Genomic DNA, 26,304 nt, shown 5'->3' on the forward strand with positions numbered 1-26,304 from the left:
GCCTTAAGCGGTTCCGGGGACGAGGATAAACCACCCAAGGTCTGCCCCCGACAGGACCTTAGGTGTGAGCGTTTCCCGGCAATGTAGGACAAGACTTCAAAAGGTGGCCCTGTAACCCACAATAGAGGCAGAGCCCCTCCCTCCTCCTAAAGGCCCTCTCTGCCACGGAGAGACACGTGAATCCCAACTGCATCGGCTCAGCAGTACCTGGTGACTTGGACCAGGAGGCATGGGAGGAGAGGGAGGCATGGGTGGGAACAAACACGTAAGAGACAACGGAACAGGAGGCTTCCGTAAGCGATCCTTGAAAGAGGACCTCTCTCTGAGTCTGATGTAAATTAGGATCAAAAAATACACCAATGCCTCGAGATCCTCTGGTAAATCTCTGGCAGCAACTTCGTCTTTAATCACATCAGAGAGCCCATGAAAGAAGGCGGCAACAAGGGCTTCATTGTTCCAACCTACCTCTGCGGCAAGTGTACGGACCTCAATAGCATACTGAGCAACAGATCTTGTACCTTGGTGAATGGACATGAGTCGTTTAGCAGCAGAGGAGGAGCGAGCCGGCACATCAAATACCCTTCGAAAGGAGGCCACAAATTCAGGGTAATTTGAAATCACAGGTTTATTAGTCTCCCACAAGGGATTAGCCCAGGCAAGAGCTGTGTCAGAGAGTAACAAGATGAGAAATCCCACCTTAGCTCTGTCAGAGGGAAACGCCTGAGGTAACATCTCAAAGTAAATGCCCACCTGGTTCAAAAATCCTCTGCACTGAATAAGATCACCTCCATTTCACTGAGGTAGAGGAGGTGCAGAACCGGACATGCTCCAGGTAGGCATAGGTGCAGCAGCGGAAATAGGAGCAGCCATAACTTGCGGGACACTTTGGTCCAAATGTGCAGTGCGAGTCAGCAGGGTTTGCAGGGCTAGTGCAAATTGATCCAAGCAGTGATCCTGTACATCCATTCTGGAAATGATGGCAGGTAAAGGTGGATAATTAGCACCATCAGGATTCATGGCCTTTGCGTAATGTCAGGGTGCCAGGAAACTTTCATTTTGACTTTAGTGGCCCTTTAAGCTGCATTGTCAGGGTGCCAGGAATCAGACTGAGACGAGAAGTGCAAAAATAATCACACCTTTATTAATAGCAAAAAATAATAAAAAGTCCACAAGTCAAATAACAAGCCAGGAGTCAAAACCAGAGCTGGTAGTCAGTCGAGCTGAGTCAGGAGCCAAAGTGAATAGTCAGACGAGCCGGAATCAGTAACAAGGAAAACAGCAGAATCAGGAACAAGCCAGGGATCAGGAACCAGTAAGGACGTCAGGCAGCCAGGTAATACACAGGAACTCTCACAAACAGGTCTGAGACAACGCAAAGGCAAAGCATACTGAACAGAGGCCCTTTAAATAATAAGTGATGACATCACAATTCTGAGACTGCATCCTGTCTCACATGGATGATGCACACCAGTCTGGCCATAAAAGGAAGTGCAGGAAATGAGCAGCATCCCCCACAATGCACCATAGTCAGGAAGAGAGGTGAGTAAAATGGCTGCCAGAGGCACATGGCAAACAAAACAGGGAAAGCAAGAGAATATTATCTGAAATGTTCTGAAAATATATTCTACTAATTTGATGGCACAAAAGTTAAGAGCACTATAATAAAGTCAAGTCAAAATAAACTTTTATGATTCAGATAGAGCAGCAGTTTAAAGACACTTTCCAATTTACTTCCATTATCAAATTTTTCACAGTCTTTTTGTATTCACACTTTCTGGGGAACAAGCTCCTACTGAGCATGTGCACAAGCTCACAGGGTATACATATACTAGTCTGTGAATGGCTGATGTCTGTCACATGATATAGGGGGCTGGTAAATGGGAGAAAAAATTAATTTGTCAGAAAAAAAATCTAATGCTTATTTGAAATTTAGAGTAGGGGGTAGATTTATTATGCGTTGGATGCTGCATTTTATGCCCATCATTTCAGGCTCGTCTGAAATGGAAGTTAAAGGGATAGTAAACCCAATTGGTTTCTTTCATGATTCGGATAGCGCATGCAATTTTAAACAACTTTTTTACTTACTCCTATTATCAATTTTATTCATTATTTTGGTATCTTTATTTGAAAAAGTAGGAATATAAGCTAAGGAGCCGGCCCACTTTTGGTTTCAGCACCCAGGCTAACACTTGTGATTGGTGGCTACAGTTAGCAAACCAATAAGCAAGTGCCACCCAGGTTCCCAACTAAAAATGGACCGGCTGCTTTTCAAATAAACATACCAAGAGAACAAAGAAAAATGATAATAGGAGTAAATTAGAAAGTTGCTTAAAATTGTAAGCTCTATCTGAATCATGAAAGAAAAAAAATGGGTTTACTATCCCTTCAAGAAGCAGCGGTCATAACTCCGAAATTATTCCGATCCGATTATTGACACCCCCTGTTAGCGGCTGATTGGCCGCCGGTGACCAGGGGCTGGCATTGCACAAGCATTTCATTACAGCAAATCATGTCTGCTCGACTAATGGTAAATCTACACCTAGGTGTTAAATCATTGTGTTTTTATTCTGCACTTGTTAATTATGCAATTGTACTGCATTGCGTGGTCCTTTAACTTCAAAAACATGTCCAAAATGTTTTATTGCAACAAAGACAATTATTAAAGGGACACTGAACCCACATTTTTTTCTTCTGTAATTCAGAAAGAGCATGCAATTTTAAGCAACTTTCTAATTTACTCCTATTATCAATTTTTCTTCGTTCTCTTGCTATCATTATTTGAAAAAGAAGGCATCTAAGCTTTTTTTTTTGGTTTCAGTACTCTGGACAGTACTTTTTTATTGGTGGATGAATTTATCCACCAATCAGCAAGGACAACCCAGGTTGTTCACCAAAAATGGGCCGGCATCTAAACTTACATTCTTGCATTTCAAATAAAGATACCAATATAATGAAGAAAATTTGATAATAGGAGTAAATTCGAAATTTGCTTAAAATTTCATGCTCAATCTGAATCACAAAATAAAATTTTTGGGTACAGTGTCCCTTTAAGCATTTGCTGTTGGCTTTCCCCTTTCCTTATTTACTATCCTACATATTGCTACTATTATAATCTTATCTTCTTGAACCTGACTTTATTAAATAATACATACTTACACTGATTATGTGGGACAGAAAAGATGTAAAAGCTTTTATTTCAGTCAACGTTGCTGTGTTTTCAACTACACATTTGCATTATACAAATGCACATCAGACAGTAAAGTAAATATTTGAAGTAAAAAAGTTTGAAAAGTTTATTGAAAGGGGCATTGAACTGCTGTCTACAACTACACAAACTACTCCCCAAACTACTGCATGTCCTCCTGTACCAGCAACTCTTTTTAAAGGGACAGTCAAGACCCAATACATAATTTTGATTACTTATTGTTACATACCTGCAACTGGTCCCAGATCTATAAGCTTGTAAGAAGTACATGAAACATTTAAATATTTGTTTGCTAGGAGCTGAAAATATCCACCAAGCTTCGCCCACCTATTGCATGTATATTTTGGTATGTTAAGTTTCTCCAATCACAGTCGACTCTGAAATACGTTTTCCTACTCGCACACACTGATTTGTGCATATTAAACGTGCACTGCTAAACTGTCATACAAGAAAACAGCTAACTGGACAAGAAGAAAGTTATGGGCAGAGCTTGGTGGCTATTTTTGTCTGTGAACAAATGATGATTATTTAATCTGTGAACAAATGATGATTATTTAATCTCATGCAGTTCTTACAAACTTATATATGTGGAACCTGTTTTAAGATGCTTGTCTAATAAATAACAATAAGTAATAAAGAATATGTATTGGATCTAGACAGTCCCTTTAAAGCCATTCTATTATTTTAAATCATTACAGAATCCAGTTGGTAAAGCTCTGCATTTTATACTGGGAGCCACCATCTTGTAGCTCAAGTATTGTTTTTTGTTTTTGTTTTTTTGTTTATTTATATCCAACAAGTGATACAATAATACAGTGTGTATCTATTTCACACCACACAGGGTGTTTGAAAAGGGTGTTTGTATAACAAAAAATGGTATAGTATAATCTAACTTAACAGATATTAGAGCAAACAACTCGATACATGTTTGTTGTTTTAAGCACTTCTTTTACCATTATGTTGTTTTTTTATTCTTGAACTAAAAGAAGATTTTATTAGCATTGGTTAAAAAAACAGAATGCGATAAAAGCGTTCTGTTCATCGCAATAAAAAATAAAAAATAAAAAAACTTCCCCACCACGGATTGTGCTCCCCCCCCCCCCTCCGAAACACCCCTCCTACAGAAAGCATATAGCCAGGCTCTGGATCAATTTATCACACAGTTTGACCCTTACCCCTATCTGGCTATTAATATGATTCTCTATATCGAAACCCATTCAGCTGGAAATATATCTAATAATACTAAATCTGTGACACTATTCAAACTCAAAAAAGGGCTTAGAATATGTTTTTGCGTCTGAGGGGATAAGTTTTAATTATGGGAAGCCATCCTATTATAAACTTTTTTTTAAAAAAATTACCTGATAGCTGTAGATGAAAGGATTCAAATATTATTTTATTCTGTGCTTCCCTAATAAAAAGTGAGAAACTTGGGGCTGTTTTCCCTTTCCAGGATTTCAATATAAGATGTCTATCTAGGAGCATTATTGTGTTCAATATATTTTTATGTAAGGACTGATTATCCTTTTGAGTTTTAAGAAAAACAATCTCTTCTGACTCTAATGTAATAACAGTATTGTAATTTTTATTAAGCCAGAATATAATCTTTTTCCAAAACTGATAGATCTTTGGGCATTGACTAAATATATGCAAAATATCAGATATGAGAATCGTGGGCAAGTAGATGTTTGCGCTGGGTACATTTTTCCCAGTTTAAAGGGAGTAAGATAATAATTATTCAACAATTTCATGTGTGATTCTTTCCAGTTCATTGAAATCATACATTTTTCTAGTGCATTAAAACTTGCCTTTATTTTACCATGATCTATACCAGGAAAAAAAGGCATCCAGGTATTACTTAGCTTATCTAGGTAGATTTGACTTTGTTTAGCCAGCATAATGTTATACAGTAGTGAGCTTGATGTAGCTCCAGCTGAAAGCTTTTGAACACACATTCTAATATCCATCCAGTCGGCAGTTCTACCAGTATCCCAATCCTTATTATGAGCAAAATGTCTTATTTGTAACTATGCGAAAAAATTGTTTCTGGGAAGATCAAATTGCTACGACAGAGATTCATATAATTGTATATGACCTGAGTTTGATAAGATTTGATAAACATATTTCAGGCCCTTTTCCTCCCATATCTTAAATACTTTCTGACTGATACCAGGAATAAATTCTGCATTACCTATTATTGGTACGTACTCAGCTAGAGAGTAGCCCAGTATGATTAGCACGCAGAATTTATGCCATGCTGTAACTCAAAATAAATAAAAGTTATCTACAAGCAATGCTCTAACACTATTACACATTTCCATGTCATCTGTTAAGATGTACTCCACCTTGTCCCAATTACATTGTATTTATGTACTTAGTTAATTGCATATTTTTAGAGGTCAAACTATTCAAAAATAGTTACATATACAGTCACACCTCAATGTAAATATATGTATACAGTAAATCTTCCCAACATCCTGTTTATGACATTCGCCAAATAAAGAACGGCAAGCAAACTGCAGCAATTACATAAACACTATTAGTGAATGCGTGCACACACACACATTATTGATCTATCTATCTATCATCTATCTATAATCTATCTGCATCTCTATCTATCTGCATCTCTATCTATCTCTCTATCTATCTATCTATAATCTATCTATTACTGAGACATTCTGCCAGACCAATGCTTTAGCAGTTTTGTACAAAAGAAACTAGAGATGCAATATAATCCTGCAAAATAATCTCCCTCTAAGGTATTTGCATGTCTGCACACAGTTTTAATATTGGAGTGAAAAAATATCACTATAGTTTACTAGACAGGGGTTACAAGTTAGTAGCCTAGAGGATAAAAATTACTAGTCCACTTAATGGTAAATTTAGGAAAAGGTTAAATATTTTACTGGTCTGGAACTAGTTGAAATTTCAAACCCTTTTGTACATGTATATATATATGTACAGCAGTGTTTTCAGACCTTGAATAGTGCAAAGAAAACAAGTTCATATTCATACTTTTGGTAAAAAAAATGGAATGGTGTTTTTTTGTTTTTAGTTACTTAGACCCAGATTACAAGTTGTACGGTATGGCTTTTCTGCCCGCGATATGGTCATATCACAATCAATTTCCATAGCACAGGTATTACAAGTCTTGAAAAATCGCGATTGCGCGTGCGCATTCACCTTTTACACAACAATCCTTTTCGCACTCAAAGAGCTGTAGTTAATGCTTTTCCGCAACAAAAAAGTTTCACAAAACACTTCAAAAATACATTACATACAAAGAACACTTAGACTCATATTAACACTGTCTAATAAAAAATATTAAAAAAAATATTGCACACAAAAGTTTTAAGGGCTCAGAGATACGAGATCTCGAGTGTTAGAAAAAAAACAGACGCAGGGATTTTACATTGACAGACATACACATACATAAAGAAACATGGATTTATATGTATAGATATACGTTTAAGTATTAAGATAATAAAAATATGTTACATTACAATCTTATGCACATTAAACAATATCTCATATGTATTTTCAATGCGATATTCACATATAGATCTCGAGATATCTAGCCATATCTAGCCATATATATATATTCACATGCATAACTCGCAATAAATAGATATATCAGTCCAAATAGCATCAAATATATAGAGAAATATTTAGAAAATAAATAAAACATATTCTGCTGTAAAAACAATTTTGCAATATGATATATTCGTATTTTCATGTACACTTTCAAGGAGAATACGTCATGGGTTTTGCACAACATATAAGGTTTTTTTTTTCTATCTGTCTTCTCCATTGACTTCTATGAGTTATACATGAACGCACACGGGATTTTGCAGTTTGCATTATGCGGCTTAACGCGCGCGACATAAGTTATTTTGCAACTTGTAATACCTGCGCAACCCCAAATGCAAAAAAGTCATAACGTGGGTGGTGTTTTCACAACTAATTTGCAGCGCAACTTGTAATCTTGCCCTTAGTGGGTCTTAGATTAGGGGTCTTGGGAGGGTTAGCTGTTTGGGGGTTAATAGGTTTATGGGTATTTTGTGATGGGGTGTGGGTGTTTACGGGTTATTAGAGTAGGGGGCTTATTGCGATGGGGGTTAACACATGAAGGGCGCGAGTGTAGGTGTTAGTTTTTTTTAACATCACTGCTCAACTGATTTCAATGGGGTTACTGTAATATCGTGAACACATTATCCTGTCGTTAGCTTTTTCGCTCGTTGGGTTTCGTGTGAGCGCAAAAATTCTAGTTACAACTAGTAATACCAGCGCTAGCAATGTTAACACTCAAGCGGGAGCGATAATTTTCGCTCCACTTGCAATCTAGTTCTTAGAATTCACAAGAAAGTAGAATATTATTTATTTATTTAACTGAAAATAACAAAAAACAAAAACTACAATATATTTTACATTCTTTCAAACACTCAAATAACACAACAAAAGAAATTCATTTGTATACATTTTCATTTTAAGATACTATTGTTTCTTTGGATGCAAAAGATATCCCAATTTTGACAAACAAAATGGATACGCAGTCTGACATCAGTGTTCACAAATGAGCGCAAAGACAAGTCAGATGGTCTTCCCACTGAACATAAAGCTGCAAAAGACATTTTTTTGCCAAGCACTACATGTGAAGGGAACTCCTGTATCGGGATAATTAGATCACAGGCACAGTTATAGCTGCCACCTGTCTGCCACTGTCACAGCCCATACCTGTCACTATATTGCTATATCCCCCACCGCCTGCAGTTCTCAGGGAAATAAACAAGATGAGGGTGTTTATTGTAGAGTAAAAAGACAAAACAGAAATGACAGAATCTGGGCTGCGTCTAGAGCTGTGTATAAAAGCTGTTAGAAAACTGAGCTTAGCTGTGCAAACATGCTTTAAAAAATAATCTTATATCATGCGGTGAAATACTAATATCTCTAGATACAAAATGTGATGGATTTACAAATAATGAGATTTATTGAATAGGATGTATCCACCTTAATTCCAGTAGATGATTTGCTGATGCTAGAGATGTTGCCCACTTTATTCATGCTCTCATAGACTTACAACAATGTACAATTCAATACTTGTCAACCCATTGCTAATGAAAGTGTTCTGCTGCTTTCTGCAAACGATCGCTGACATCTAGGAACATAACTAAGCCCCAGGAGCTTTGCTCAGCACTTACACACATAGACGAGAAATGTGCAATTAAATCTCTAGATTTGAAATGGTTAAAAGATTAGGAGGAAAAAAGAAAGCGTTGACTTCTGGCTGGGACTGTGGAAATTATAACACAGAAGGAAGTTCTTAATTGTTTTGTTGTGATAGAGACGAGAATGTCTTGGGCTGGTGAGCCTGACAAATCCAGAACACTACAGCAGTTTACATGGTGTTTATTTCCTGCTAAGACCAGATGCCAAAAACTAACAAATGTGAAGGCTGGGAAAAAAAGGCAACAACTAGCTAACCTTATCATATTAACTACTTACTTGCTGGTGAGTATGAACATCGGGGCAGATCACTACATGTTTATAAGATAAGGGTCATTCTGAATGGTAGAGGATAGACATAAGCTTTATTGCTACAAATTAAAGGGATAGAAAGGATAAAACTTGAAATGTGCAATGCTTGCTTTTAAATTTTATATAGAAGCATTTTTGCAATATACTTCCAGAAGTAAAAACAATGATTTTAGGAAAGAGTTATTACCCCACCTTCTCAGAGAGTCAGCAGTAACTTGTATGGCACAATTTATGTCTTCACTGGCGCAATATAATCCCCCCCCCAGGCCGCCAGCTCCTCATCCTCCAGTCACACGTGCATATGTCAGACATAATAACTTTAACTAGAATAATTTTTGCTAAAGGAAATATATTGCAAAAATGCTTCTATTTAATTCTGAAAAACATTCAATTTCAATTTTTATCTTTCTATCTCTTTATTTTAAAAGATGCAGAGGTCCAAATGAATCCTTAAAGGGATACTAAACCCAAATTGTTTATTTCATGATTTAGATAGAGCATTCAATTGTAAACAAATTTCTAATTTACTCCTATTATCAAATTTGTCTTCGTTCTCTTGCTATCTTTTTTTGAAAAAGCAGGAATCTAAGATAAGGAGGTGGCCCATTTTTGGTAACGTACCCTGGATAGCGCTTGCTGATTGGTGGCTACATTTAGACACCAATCAGCAAGCGCAACCCAGGTGCTGAACCAAAAATGGGCCGGCTACTAAGCTTTCATTCCTGCTTTTCAAATAAAGATAGCAAGAGAACGAAGAAAAATAATAATAGGAGTAAATTAGAAAGTTGCTTAAAATTGCATGCTCTATCTGAATTATGAAAGGAAAAAAAATTGGTTCGGTATCCCTTTAATAAATTAGACACAGCTTTTCCCAAAGTTCTTTCTATTTCACATTTTCTTGGAATACTTTGCCAAACTTGTCCATGAGAGTATACTGAAGTAGGAATCATGCACATCTTAAGCACTGTATGGCAGCAGTGTTTGCAACAATGGCTTCAACAATGTAACACATATAATGCTCATGACACATGTGCACTCCCTAGCATATCTAGGTATGCTCTAATTGATAGACGCTATATTTTAAGAAAGGATACAATGAGAATGAGGTAAACTTGATAATAGTACTAAATTGATTTTTTTTTTAATTGTATGCGCCAGCTGAAACATGAATGTTTAATTTTGATTTGTATGTCCCTTTTGCTTTCAAGCTGTTAGTTATGTTGTGGCTCACTGCTGTGTCTTCAGAGCTGTGCAAGTGTACCTTGTAAATGGCTTAGGAGGTCTCACTAAAGATTTCTGCAGTTATCATGTTTAAAAGGCCACTATAGTGAAAAACCATTCAAAAATCCATGCTCTAAATTAATTATACCATGTAGTTTAAAGACTAGTGACCCTACACCTCTATGTGTTTAAACCCCACAAAAGGGTTAAACACACAGTCAAAGTACTGCTCGGGACTCGCAGAGCAATGCAGGTCCCAAGCAGAAACTGCAGCTGATCTTATCAGCAGCGCTAGTTACACAGCTGAGTTTTGTGACTAGTGCTGCTGATTGGGTCAGTGGCAGTCTCCACTTGGAACCAGCAATTCGGGCTTAAACGCAAAGAGGTGAAGGGTCACTAGTCTTAAAATGGCTAACTAGAGCATGTAATATTTTAAATATATAGGCCCTTTAAAAGTACTATTCATAAGAATAAAACTTTGTACTTAGGGCTATTTTACAACGCATGTAAATGTGACATTTGTAAGTTGTCTATAAAGCTGAGTGTGTGTGTGCTGTGGAATTCTCTCCATCACCCAAGTGTGCCATTTTATGGAAATAATTTTGAAGCATTGCATTATTATTCCACATCTAGCAATAGCTGACTTTTCCAAAACACCAAACTGGATAGTTCGGTACCAAGCTTTACAATAAAATTACCAACGCACATTTGAACCATTTTGTACTATTCTGAGTTTTATGTATGAAATTAGCAAAACAAAATATCTTTACAATATTATAAAATTAATTAAAAAAATATTTTGTAGAGGGGTAACTTAATCTGACACTGTACTCAAAAGCTTTCCATCATGCACATGAAAAAGCAACAGTTAACTATGTGCAAAATATTTCTAGCCTGAAAACTCATGGGGGCCTATTTACCAATGTGCGAGCGGTTGAAGTAGCGTATCATGTCCACTGCACATCGCGGCGGATCGATAAATGCTGACAGCATATGCTGTCGGCATTTATCATTGCACCAGCAGTTCTTGTGAACTGCTGGTGCAATGCTGCCCCCTGCAAAATCGCGGCCAATTGGCGGCAAGCAGGGGTGTCAATCAACCTGATCGTATTCGATCGGTTTGATTTCTGTCTGCCGCCTCAGAGCAGGCAGTTAAGTTATGGAGCAGCAATCTTTAGACTGCTGCTTCATTACTTCTTCATAACTTCTGTTTCCGGCGAGCCTCCCATACGGAGCTTGATAAATATGCCCATAAGGCGCCGATTGATGAAAGTGCAGATGGACATGATCCGCTGTAGCGATCATGTTCGCCACACATCGATAAATGCCGATAACATACGCTGTCTGCCTTTATCATTGCACAAGCAGTCCTGGGGGCATATTTATCAAGCTCCGTATGGAGCTTGAGGCCCCTTGTTTCAAGACCGCACTTGTCCGCCTGCTCTGAGGCGGCGGACAGAAATCAATCCGATCGAATACGATTTGGTTTATTGACACCCCCTGCTAGCGGCCGATTGCCTGTTCACCAGGGGGTATATTTATCAACTGCTGTCGACAACGTATGCTGTCGGCATTTATCGATGTGCAGCGGATATGATACGCTGCTTTGTATCATGTCCGCTCGCACATTGATAAATATACCCCCTGGTAAACTGCTTGTGCAATGTCGCCCCCTGCAGATTTGCGGCCGCTAGCAGAGGGTGTCAATCAACCCAATGATATGCGATCGTCGGATTGTTGTCTGCCGACTCAGAGGCGCGGACGAGTTAAGGAGCAGCGGTCTTAAGACCACTGCTTCTTAACTCCTGTTTCGGAGCTTGATGAATTGACTCCCATGTAAAAGTTCTGTTTAAAGTGAAACTAATACAACAGTATCAATACATTCTAATAATGCTTATTTGTTGATAAGGACAACTCCCCCACAGCCTTATTATTGGAGAGGGACACACTTTAACAAGCTTGGCAAATAAAGCTGGCTGCAGCTTGTCCCATCTTCTAAAACGGGATTTTAACAGTTCTCAAACTCTGAACCATGAAACTGCTAAGTGACAAGGTTTCCTCCATTCAATATTATAGCCATAAACAGGTTTTGTCTTTGCGCAGTTTCTATTAATGTAACTAGATTGTGACATAAGGTTATGAAAATTTTGTCGCATTTTTTAAAAATATGATTGTTGCACTTTTAAATTTTTTAAAGACCTTCAACTCGGTTGCAAACAGTGAAATCCCTGTCATGTCGACACAGTTCTGTTTGAAATTCCAGTCTTGAAGACACTATCCAGTTTGAATTCCCAGTCACGAAGATGCGATTCCGATGGAATTCCCATTTATGAAGGCAACTGTACAGAAACTGACAAACATTATAATGGTACATTAGAAATAAATAGAACTGGTTGCTACATGTCATTTCTAGAAGTTGTGGCTGATTTCTGTTTTCTCACTCTTCCTGCAGATTCAGTTAGCTCAACGTATTAAAAACATATACTTTTGTAAATTTGTGTCCTGCGCACTGCACTGTTTACTGATATACCTCTAAAATGTCATGTATGTCTTGCGCATGTGCAACATAATGGAATTATTCAGAATTGTTTTGGAATATTTGCAAATGTGTTAAAAGAGCCAGTTTCGGACTTTATCAAGTGCCTTTAGGTGTGAAGTGTAAAATGGTTTTAAAAACCTTTTGAAAAAATTATATAGAAAATGTATTGTAATCAATGAGAATTTTTTAACTCCATGTTAAATATAGGCCTTTTTCTATTTTTGTCTCTAAAAACAACCAAAATATCACTTTTGTGATCACCTTGAAACACAGTGCCATAGACTGGTGAAAACCCACTGAAACCAAATCAGCCAATAGATTGTGATTGGACCCATGCAAACAATAGGGCTCTAGTAAAATGCTAAAGTGTATTAGAACTAGGGATGGGCGAATGTGTAAATTTTCAAATTTCGAATGTAGAACGAATGTTATTACCGAAATTCGAATTCTAAATTCGAATGTCGATAAGAACGAATATTCTTAAAAATTCGAAAATCGAATGTTATTTACAGTTTTCGAATGTCACTTTCGAATTTGAATGTTTATAATTATATTGAATGTCCACATTCGAAATTTCGAATTTAACATTCTATTTAACAAATACTATTCAGAAGTTCAATAGTTCATGTGGTAGGGTGGGAATTTAATAAATTGATACATAATAGATACAAATATATCATTTCGAATGTTTCCATATAGAATATTGCATAATTCGAATATGACATTTAAAGAAAGCATTACAAATACTATTACAAACATAAATTCAAATTTTTCGAATTCGAATATAGATTTGAATTTTTCAAATTCGAATATTGCATAATTCGAATATTACATTTAAAGAAAAAGCATTAAAAATACTATTACAATCTAAATTCGAATTTTTCGAATTCGAATACACGTATTGCATAATTCGAATATTACATTTAAAGAAAAAGCATTAGAAATACTATTACAATCTAAATTCGAATTTTTCGAATTCGAATATTGCATAATTCGAATATTACATTTAAAGAAAAAGCATTAGAAATACTATTACAATCTAAATTCGAATTTTTCGAATTCGAATATTGCATAATTCGAATATTACATTTAAAGAAAAAGCATTAGAAATACTATTACAATCTAAATTCGAATTTTTTCGAATTCGAATATTGCATAATTCGAATATTACATTTAAAGAAAAAGCATTAGAAATACTATTACAATCTAAATTCGAATTTTTCGAATTCGAATATTTTCGAATGTAATCGTAAAATTCTAAACCGAACATTCGAAAATCGAATGTTAGAATGTTATGTAAACATTCGAAATTCGATTCGAACGAACGAATGTGTTAAAATTCGTGCCGTTTTTCGAATGTTGCGAAACATTCGCCCATCCCTAATTAGAACATTTCACTACTTCATTATTATGTCCCTTTAAAGCATGTTACATTCATTGTACTTGCATTGTTATTTCATTATTTATTTTGCCCCTTTTCCTACAATTGAAAAAAATTGTGTTTTCTACACTACCCCAGGGATGCTAATGTGGCTCCTGCAGAATTATTAATAAGAGTCTACAACATTCTACATAGATACTGTTAGAACAGTGCAGGAGCTCACATATATCTGTACCTAACTATCCACAGTAAACAAGAAAAGGCCTGCAAAACAGTGCCAAGCTTTCTAGCAACATAACTGATTCAAACTATTTAAAGCAGTTTAATTGCTGATATATATATATATGTCTCTTCAAATTGCTCATATCTAGAATATGTTAAATCTATAAAAGCTGTGATATGTTAAAATAATTTATTGGAGACAAACTGGCAACAGGATAAATATCTGACATGAATAAATATAAAAACAGTCTGTGTTTTAAAGAAAAATGGTGCCCAAAAAGACAATAAATCTGTATGCTCAACAGTAATCAAACACAAATCCTAATAATAATGCTGATAACATGTAAGTGGCATTAGAGGGAGTGCAGACGCCGGCTCAAAGGCTTTTCTAGGCACTCGAAAGCTGTTCCTCGGTCTTGCTTCATTGCAGAACTGCATAATTTTGGGTCTCCATGGCAACAGGCTGGCTGTCGGCACTGCACTGATGCCCCCGTGGTGACTGCAGGGTGGCGAATGAATTAACTATAACCCCAAGGGCAAAGCCAGCTCCAAAACACACAGATAAATGTGCAATGCTAACACAAACAGCTAAGCTTGGAGCTGGGGTCAGAGAAATTGGGACACAGTTAAAAAAAACCCACAATCGCTTTGCATGTCCTGGTAATGTAACATCCAGATAGCACTGGCAATGAACTGGTTAATGATTTCAGTACAGCTGATTTATAGGCTCCTCTGCCACAATATGGTACACACATGAAAGTCATACATGACTAGCTGATGAAAAAATAACATGTAAACATTAGAATGAAGTATAGAATCACACTAACACAAAGTTGATCTGTTTTTATTATTTAAGTCAGCACACTTCACTCTGCATTATACAGAAATACCTTTACATGATACACACTCATTCCATCAATGACACTGTGTGCATATGCCTTAATTATTCACACAAATGAATTAACTACATTATATATATACACCTAGATTACAAGTTTTGCGTTCGTGTTTTAACGCTGAAAAAAATGTCCATTTCAGTGTTAAAACAGCAACGCAGCCAGTACGAGTCTTGTCGGTATAACTGTACCACAAGCCTTTTTAGCCTGTAATGCAACGTCAGTCCCGCACTTGAAAAAATTATGTTTATTTCATGCCATTACAAGTTTTGCAGTGAGGCTAAAATGCTTGCGTTACACCCTATAACGACAAATTCCGTACCGCCATCTGAGACCAGTAGTTATGAGTTTTACGCAAAAAACTTTTACATAAAACTCATAACTAAAGTGTTACAATGTACACTAAACACCCATAAACTACCTATTAACCCCTAAACCGAGGCCCTCCTGCATCGCAAATACTATATTAAAGTTATTAACCCCTAATCTGCCGATCCCAACAACGCCGCCACTAATAAAATTTATTAACCCCTATTCTGCCGCTCCCCGACATCGTCGCCACTATAATAAAGTTATTAACCCCTATTCCCCTGCACCCCAACATTGCCCACACTATAATAAATATATGAACCCCTATTCTGCCGATCCCCGACATTGCCACCACTAAATAAAGTTATTAACCTCTGGCCTTCCACATCACTACCACTAAATAAACCTATTAACCCCTAAACCGCCAGCCCCCCCACATCGCCAAAAACTAAATTAAAATATTAACCCCTAAATCTAACAACCCCCTAACTTTAAATTAAAATTACCATATCCCTATCTTAAAATAAATAAAAACTTACTGGGGAAATTAAAAAAAAATAAGTTTAAACTATAAATTAAACTAACATTACTATTAGACTAAAATTAAAATAACTATCAATTAAATTAATTAAATTACACATTAAAAACACCTAACCATACTAAAAAAATTAAATCTACAATTACAAAAAATAAAAAATACTAAACTACAAAAAATAATAAACATTAAATTACGGAGAATAACAAACAAAATTATCCAAAATACAAAAAAATAAAACCTAATCTAATAGCCTTATCAAAATAAACCCCTCCCCCCAAAAAAAATAAAAACACCCCCTAGCCTACAATAAACTACCAATAGCCCTTAAAATGGCCTTTTGTAGGGCATTGCCCTAAAGAAATCAGCTCTTTTTGCTGAAAAAAAACCCCACATTCAGAGCTTGATAATTCGGCCCCAAAGTGGCAACATTCACCAACATGGAAACATTTTACTTTAGCACACAAAAAATATCCAATCTCTATAATGTTTGTGTAACTATTTACCAAAATACACAGATATATCACAAACTTAGTGAAACAACTTAGTTGTTTTCTTGGAAAATTTCTCACTGTAGCTCTTGCCTTTAGTTTGATAAGAGTGTAACATTTTTGAAACTTAAGTTTTATTCTGTAAGTTCTGAGCATCAGCAACTATGACTCCATGTTTATCTAGTATATTCACTTAATACTAAACCAACATCATGCTAGATAAGCTTCCTGTAGAGACCACAGCCTCCTTGTAGGGCTGTGACAGGAAGTAATAAACACTGCACAAATTAAGTTTGAAAAATAAATGAAAGGTAAAATCTGTTTAAATAGATGAATAATACATATTGCAATGATTTATATTAAGTATATGCCACTGCTTAGTGCTTTTGTATTATAACAATGAAACAGGATCAAATGTAAAAGAGACTGGATCAAATGTAAATAAAACAAGCCTATGCAAGTAGACTGAAACAAAACCAGGTCAGGTTATGTGGACTTTCTAAGGAAAACTACAGGAAGTAATCTGTACTTAATTTTTATACTATGCTTCATTAACAAGGACAGAATACTATTATCATGCAAATAAATGACACATTTGAAACATGTTAACACAGTGTTTCTCAACAGCCGGGTCGCGGCCCACTACCGGGCCACGACGGCCCTACTGGTGGGCCGCAACCCGACATAGCCTCCCGAAACTCGCTCTGACAGGCCCGCCTTTACATATCTCCGATATTTCAGATGGGCCTGTCAGAGTGCCACTGCGCATGTCCTTTTGCGTACTGTGAGCGGGTAGTGGTGGGCGGCGTACTGTGAGTGGGTAGTATCGGCGGACAGCGTGCAGAGCATGAAGCATCGGCTCACAGGTAAAGAAGCCCACTGACACCAATGACATATAATTACGGCCACTGACAATAATGTATATATTTAAGGCGGCCACTGGACAATCAACCTGAAACCAATGTGTATGTGTAAACTGTGTATATATATATATATATATATATATATATATATATATATAGTTTATAGTGGTTTAATTATGTAATAATTAATTGGTGTTAATGGGATTCATATAAATATCCTACTGACACCAATGAATTATCATAAAATTAACCCACTGTAAACCCTATATATATATTTATTTATATGAATCCCACTGACACCAATTAATTATTACATAATTAAACCACTATAAACTATAAACTATATATATATATATATTTTCACAGTATATCTGTGTGCGTATGTGTATATATATACTGTAGATATATATATACATTGATATAAATATGTATATATATATATATATATATATATATATATGTATATATATATAGATAGATAGATAGATAGATAGATAGATAGATAGATAGATAGATAAATAGATATAGATAGATATATTTATATAGATATACAGTAGATATATAGATGTATATATTGAGATATACTGTATATATATATACATATATCTATCTATATATATATATTGCTTCCAAACCTACTCCAACCTACTCCCAATGCTTAATGGGCCCTGGACAGGTCCGGCTAAAACTTACCGGGCCTTGAGGTCACTTAGGTTGAGAACCACTGTGTTAACATATTATTGCATGAAAAAGGTGGTAGGTGAGGTCACACAATATATATTTACAGAGAAAGAACTCAAAAGTCTAAAAATCTCTTAAGCACAGGGATGAAAAATTGTTCAGGCCTGAAAGGGTTAATGTAATAGAATTACATAAAACTGGAAATACTGTGAGCTCATAACTATATAAAAGCAATAGCACACAACATGTGTCACTTAAAAGCTTACAAGATTAATAATTTATGCAGAGACAGAGATGCCATGAGAAGTTAGGTATTTTTCATTATTTGCCCTAATTTTCTATCATCTCCTCAGAAGGTGGCATCATCTAAACATATAACAATGTCCTACACAACTGCATATAATACATAAATGCACACATCATGACTCACTTATGAACTTTGTAAGCATGAAACAACTTATCTTGTGTCACAGAGCAGGTAAAGGTTAACCTATAAAGTATTGCACTTACTAAACTGAAGGCCTTCAATAAGAAAATAGTCATAACAGGAAGTCACATTGCTCCTACTCCATAACAATACCCTGTCATTGACGTAACTGAGCTAAATGATCACCTAAATTAAACCAATTATAACATGGTTCTTAAAAAATATATAAAATACATTTGGTAATGTCTTGCTCTGTCTCAGAAGTATTTATATTCTCTATAACTTCATAAATAGTACTGAATGGCAAATATTCCTCTATCCTTTATGCATTTGCATCTTATCACTGAAAAAAGGCATACTCATGTCACTCTACTGCTTGGAGCAGGGTCTTGGATTTTCACTCACGTTTCTCTTTGGCACCATGACCACAAAACTGCTGAGGGTTACTACTATCTAGCAGTTCTCACAGTACCAGCATAATTACACCAAAACAACTATTGCATGCAAGGTCCATTTTACTGGCCCGTTCTAGGCAGGTGTCTTTTGATGTCAATAACTATAAGAAACATGATTTGCAGTATTGGACTCCGTTGCACTAAAGCATTTACAATGGGGCAGTTGTAAAAAGACTATTGATGACAAAACAAACAGCCCTAGTGCATATTACAAACATATCCTGCATCATGTAGTTTAAAAGGCTAAAGGGCTAGAGGTCAGAATATAAGGACGACTCTCCTGGTGATATACATGTATGCAAAGTTATGTATGTGAATGAGAGACTCCTACATTATAATATGAGAACTAAAAAAATCCTAAAGATTTTGTGTACCTTCTATCCATGTCAGTGAATTCTTGATTATCAGGCCCTTGGTGTGGCACCTTGGGTTGCACTACATATGCAGAGAGGGCAATTCCAACCTTTGATAACACAGGCATTATTGTCAGATGTTCTATTGCATTTGTGTCAAGTTGCTGGGGTGCTTGAATGCTTAGAATATAATACTGGCCAGCTGATTGTGTGGTATCAGGCTAGGATCTGTTGAGCCTGGGTCTGGATCTGGGGACTCCCATTGCCTAACCCAGCCCATAGCGCTTGTACACACACCCTTTTTCACTATTGACTCCCATTGCCTAACCCAGTCCTTTCAACATCAGATTAGTTGCCCGACCCTACAAACCCCTGGGTATTGAATTCTTGTAGAGCAGTCACTATAACCTTTTTTATAACCCACTGTATTTCACCTCTTGCACTCTGATGATTCCTTGAAGCTCACGTATAGTGACACACGTGTATGGGGTGTGTACCTTTAGAAATACCACTGGGCTGTCTTCATTTATGAATCCTCTGGTGAACTAGCATTTGACACTCACAAATGAGACTCTCTCTGGATGGGTCACCTAAGGAATAAAGTGGTTGTTCAAAAGAGCATACACTGATGTGCCTTTAGAAAGGCAAGTTACCAGGCAGTCAAGTAATATACATAGCTCATTGTGGCAAAGCCTAATCTACAACCCCAATTCCGAAAAAGTTGGGACAGTATGGAAAATGCAAAAAAAACAAACAAAAAGAGTCATTTGAAAATTCAATTCACCCTGTATTATATTGAAAACACATTATTAACACATAAGTTGATGTTTTACTTTGTGAATTTAATGTATTTTTGAAAATATACACTCATTTCAAATCTGATGACTGCAACACGTTCAAAAAAAGTTGGGACAGGGGCAATTTAGGACTAATAGCGATGTGACAAGTTAAAATGAGAAGGTGATGTGAAACAGGTGAGGCAATCATGTAATCATAGTATAAAAGAGCCTCCAAAAAGGCCTAGCAAGGATGGGTCAAGGCTCGCAAATCTGCCAACAGATGCATCAGCGAATAATCCAACACTTTGAGAACAACATTCCCCAAAGACAAATTGGTAGGACTTTGGACATTTCACCATCTCTAATACACAATATAATGAAAAGATTCAAGAAATCCGGTCACCTCTCAATGCATGAAGGGCAAGGCCGAAAACCACTTCTGAATGCGCATAATCTCCGATCCCACAGGCGTCACTGTCTCAAAAATTGTCATGAGTCTCTAATGGATATCCTAACATTAGCTCGGGAATACTTTGGTAAACCTTTGTCACTCAACACCATTATTAAAAGGGTGATGTTACACAGTGGTCAAAGTCGACTGTCCCAACTTTTTTGGAGTGTGTTGCAGTCATCAGATTTGAAATGAGCGTACATTTTCAAAAAATACATTAAATTCACAAAGTAAAACATCAAATGATGTGTTAATAATGTGTTTTCAATATAGTACAGGGTGAATTGAATTTTCAAATTACTCTTTTTGTTTGTTTTTGCATTTTCCATAACGTTCCAACGTTTTTCAGAATTTGGGTTGTACTACCCACTGTCTCACACCAAGCTAGTGGGGAAAAAAATAACATAAATACACTTGAAGCTCATTACTGTGGGGGTTATGCAATCAGGAGACTTCAGAAAAGGGACCAGTCACAGTGTCCAATCACAGCAGCTAATACTTACATTAGTAATAGCCATGTATCACAATCCTCTTATTTTCCCTATTTACTACTTCTTCTTTCTGGAATTACTTAACAAATGTATTACTTTTTACATTTTATTTATAGCATAATATCTACAGCAGTTGTAGTCCTTACTGAAATTATAAATCACAAAAAGATCAGAAGAAAAGGAATAGAAATGTTAGCACTCTATGAGAGTGATGGCATTGTGTAAGTCATACAGACTAATACCCACTAGGTTTATTGTAATGGGAATATCTTCTTTTGACCACCAAGTCTGAGACATAGGGGCAGATTTATCGATGTCTGTCCGACATGATACACTGTAGCGTATCATGTCCGACAGACATTGCTGAATGCCGACAGCATACACTGTCAGCATTTAACATTGCACAAGCAGCGGGTGTCAATTAACCTGATCGTATACGATCCGGCGGATTGATGTCCGCAGCCTCAGAGGCAGCGGACGAGTTAAGGAGCAGCAGTCTTAAGACTGTTGCTTCTGAACTGCTGTTTCCAGCGAGCCTGAAGGCTCGCGCAGAAACAGCTGCATTGGGGCTGATTGACAGCTTGTCCCCCATGTGTGACATTTTATACTATGTGAAGCCATTTGTGCTATTTTGTGTAATTTCGTTCCAGTTTCTGCTGGATTTGTCTTCAACAGTATTTAATCACATTGTGCCACAAATAACTTCTAAGCATAATGTAAAATATTTGTAAAACGTGATGTATAGACAGTAAAAATAGTTATTAGAAATACTTCTCAGATTGTATGTGTTATATTTTAAAACCCTTTTCTAATTTAACAGCCCCCCCCCTTAATTATTATGCTGTAAGTTTAATACATGGTGGTATTCATCTGTATTTATATTTATGCTATAATTTTATACTAACTTTTTTATTAGGCCTGTGTTTAGCCAGTTTTATATGTCTATGAATTATTGTGCATATTTCTGAGGGCGCAATTTTGTGACAACAGTTTACAATGTGTTTTGATTTTAAACCACAATAAAAACCAACATAAAAATCTTTATTGCATCAAAAAGAGAGCATTTAAAAATCAATACAGTTACAATACACATACAATATTACAGTTATAATACACATACAATATAACAGTCTCAATACACATACAATATTACAGTTACAATACACATACAACATTACAGTTAGAATACACATACAATATAACAGTCTCAATACACATACAATATAACAGTCACAATACACATACAATATAACAGTTACAATACACATACAATATTACAGTCACAATACACATACAATATTACAGTTATAATACACATGCAATATTACAGTCACAATACACATACAACATTACAGTTACAATACACATACAATATAAAAGTCACAATACACATACAACATCACAGTTAGAATACACGTACAATATAACAGTCACAATACACATACAATATAACAATCACAATACACATGCAATATTACAGTCACAATACACATACACATACAACATTACAGTTAGAATACCAATACAATATTACAGTCACAATACACATACAACATTACAGTTAGAATACACATACAATATTACAGTCACAATACAAATACAACATTACAGTTACAATACACATACAATATTACAGTGACAATACACATACAATATTACTGTTACAATACACATACAAAATTACAGTGACAATACACATACAATATTACAGTGACAATACACATACAACATTACAGTTAGAATACACATACAATATTACAGTCACAATACAAATACAACATTACAATTACAATACACATACAATATTACAGTGACAATACACATATAATATTACAGTGACAATACACATACAATATTACAGTGACAATACACATACAATATTACAGTTACAATTTGCATAGTGGGATTAAGAGCACTTACAATTTACAGAATTTACTTTTTGGCCTCTCCGGGAAGTGTGGGACGGTTTTTACACAAAAGCAAGGGGTGTTTACTGTCATTTTGATACAAAAATATTTAACGTGTTCTGCTATTTTTTTAATGCATGTTGACCAACTGATAGTGTTCTTTAGGAAGCCAGACATCTATTACTAGAAGAGAAGCTACATAGACAACAAGCTTTTAACAAATTTGTAACATAATTAAGCATAGTGTGTTTTGCTGTCTGCTACATTAATCTTCTAAACATTCTTTTAATTAAAACAGCATTTTTTTTCTTTTCTATACAACATTATCAAAATCATCAAACTCATACAAAATATATACAGTGAACTTTTTTCTCTGTTAAATGATTTTGGGAAGGTGATCCCAGCTCTGCTATATTGTGCCAATCAATGAAATTAAGTTATAATAAAACTATATATTCAGTATATGCATAATTGTACTAAAGCATTCATTTATTTGCAGATTTGAATGGGGAGGGAAACGTGAGTTAAAAGTAAGTTTGGACAACCTCAGCCCCAAGAGCTAAGCTTTAAACCTTCCTACTTCTCTAATCTGTGCTTCAACTCTACCTACTGTAATATCCAGAGTCATGCCTATTGTAGTATGCAGAGTCATACCTATTGTAATATGCAGGAGTCATGCCTATTGCAGTATGCAGAGTCATGCCTATTGTAGTATGCAGTCATACCTATTGTAGTATGCAGAGTCATACCTATTGTAATATGCAGAGTCATACCTATTGTAGTATGCAGAGTCATACCTATTGTAGTATGCAGTCATACCTATTGTAGTATGCAGAGTCATGCCTATTGCAGTATGCAGTCATGCTTATTGTAGTATGCAGAGTCATGCCTGTTGTAATATGCAGAGTCATGCCTATTGTAGTATGCAGAGTCATGTCTATTGCAATATGCAGAGTCATGCCTATTGTAGTATGCAGTCATACCTATTGTAATATGCAGAGCCTTGTCTATTGTACTATGCAGTCTTGCCTATTGCAGTATGCAGGGTCATGCCTATTGTAATATGCAGAGTCATACCTATTGTAGTATGCAGAGTCATACCTATTGTAATATGCAGAGTAATACCTATTGTAGTATGCAGAGTCATGCCTATTGTAGTATGCAGTGTCATGCCTATGGTAGTATGCAGAGTCATACCTATTGTAATATGCAGAGTAATACCTATTGTAGTATGCAGTGTCATGCCTATTGTAGTATGCAGAGTCATGCCTATTGTAGTATACAGAGTCATGAATATTGTAGTATGCAGTCATGCCTATTGTAGTATGCAGAGTCATACCTATTGTAATATGCAGAGTCATGCCTATTGTAGTATGCAGTCATGCCTATTGTAGTATGCAGAGTCATACCTATTGTAATATGCAGAGTCATGCCTATTGTAGTATGCAGAGTCATACCTATTGTAATATGCAGAGTAATACCTATTGTAGTATGCAGTCATGCCTATTGTAGTATGCAGTCATACCTATTGTAATATGCAGAGTCATGCCTATTTTAGTATGCAGAGTCATACCTATTGTAATATGCAGAGTCATGCCTATTGTAGTATGCAGAGTCATACCTATTGTAATATGCAGAGTCATGCCTATTGAAGTATGCAGAGTCGTGCCTATTGTAGTATGCAGAGTCATGCCTACTGTAGTATGCAGATCCTTTGCATATATTTATGGTTCTTTGTTTATATTTAGATTAAAGATGCTTAGTAATTGCTTGATTAAATTTTGTTTATAGAGATAAATATATGAAAATCATAATTAGTTTGCTACATTTTGAATTTAAAAAAATTGCAATGAGTATTGGTATTGGCAATGTTAGTAATATTGATAACGTTGTTGAAATCATTAATAGTGTTATATATTAAAGAACCACATTAATTGAAACCATATCCCTGGGCATAGAAGTTTTTTTCAGTTCTTTTGTTCTTTGACCACCCCACCCAACTTTCCCTTGTTCACCCATCTTTACCCCCCTCCCCCCTATATTATTATACGTTAATAACAAAATGATAGAAATGCTGGGAAATTCTAAATTAATGCTTTGTTAGAAACGAGATAGGTAAACACTCCAGAAACTCAATGTTCTATGTTAATGGACATGACATAGGTTCCGGACGAAACAAACTTAACTCCCAGATTGGAAAAGAGACTTATAAAATAAAAGTTACCTTGTCAAAATTCCACCAGATTTCATAGCCCGGATAATAAGTAAAGTTTTACGGAAATATTATAATGTATGAACAGTGTTTAAATATGCTTGTAACTGCTTTGAATTTTCCTTTAATAAAGACCAATAAATAATAAAAAATAATAATAATATGCACAGATGCTGATCTAAAAATCCAGTATACAACCTTTTAAAAACTTACTGTTGATGAAGTAGTATGGATCACCTACTGAAAGGGGCTGGGTAAACAAGAAGAGCAGACACTGCCCCCTCCCTGCATATGAAAAGACAGATAACAAACAGGAGCCTGCATGAGTCTGTAAACACCGGTATACATCTAAGACTGTGGGGCTTGGTTAGGAGTCTGAAAATCAGCACAATGTTCTTAAAAACAAGCAATACTATACATTTCTATAAAAGTACTACCACATGGGCTATATAAATGGATCTTTTACGAAATATTTATGCAAAGAAAAATCCAGTGTACAATGTCCCTTTAAGCAAAACATATAAAGAAACATTGTACCTGTGTTCTACAACTGTCCACATTTTCAAACCATAACTATATAGCTAGCTTTGTTGTCCTGACTGTCACATCGTTAGTGTTACACCCTATTTAGAGTCTCTTCTCCAAAATATATTGTGAATAAAAATTCACAGATTATAAAAGTGAGATCCTAATTCAACTCGTGCAAATCTCCACAGCAAGACCTTACATGTGACCTAACATTAATTCTGCTCAAATCTTACAATGAATCCACTGCCCCCCTCAATATCAGCTCTTCAATTGAACAGAGCAAGTTGATTTCGCAGAACATAAACGCATGCCAAGCTAGCAAGAAGCTGTTTTCAGAGCAATGTGTAAACAGCAGATGCTATCCCTATTGAAGGGCACATAATGTTCATCTGACAATGTTATCAGAATATGTTTACTCCCAAAAGGATGTAATGGAGTAGTATGACAATGTGAGAGTTATCTGCTAGCTTTAGTGCTGACAGTGCCATACACTGTATAGGACATGAATGAAGCTCTCGCTTTCCCAGGCTGAACACGTGCTGCCAAATGCTAAATACGTCTTTTGCCTAATTCCCAAAGTATTCATTACAAATCAAGTAATTTTCATTTGTCTTCATGCAGAAGCCATATAAAGTGTAGGTGACTTGGACATAAAAGAGAAGGCCATGGACATTTCCTTAATCTGCTATAATCTAATTAGTTGAATGACAGACGATCAAGACTTCTTTGATTACCAAATTGTATTCATTCTAAAGCTTAAATGACGCACAGAAGTAGCAACACCTCTAAACTTAATAAAGGGTTGCACAGGATTATCAGTGCA

At 35.9% G+C, this 26,304-nt stretch overlaps 1 protein-coding gene and 1 long non-coding RNA gene across 7 annotated transcripts in view; one reads left to right on the forward strand and one right to left on the reverse strand.

Moving 5' to 3' along the window:
* Positions 1-26,304, reverse strand: part of ABLIM3 (actin binding LIM protein family member 3) — a 425,761-nt gene that overhangs the window by 327,679 nt on the left and 71,778 nt on the right. The window lies entirely within an intron of this gene.
* Positions 8,165-12,455, forward strand: LOC128663003 (uncharacterized). Its single transcript, XR_008402825.1, has 2 exons — positions 8,165-8,713; positions 12,159-12,455. It is a non-coding gene; the product is annotated as an uncharacterized LOC128663003 (long non-coding RNA).

Source organism: Bombina bombina, chromosome 6, assembly GCF_027579735.1.
Source record: "Bombina bombina isolate aBomBom1 chromosome 6, aBomBom1.pri, whole genome shotgun sequence".
NCBI classification, from domain to species: Eukaryota; Metazoa; Chordata; class Amphibia; order Anura; family Bombinatoridae; genus Bombina; species Bombina bombina.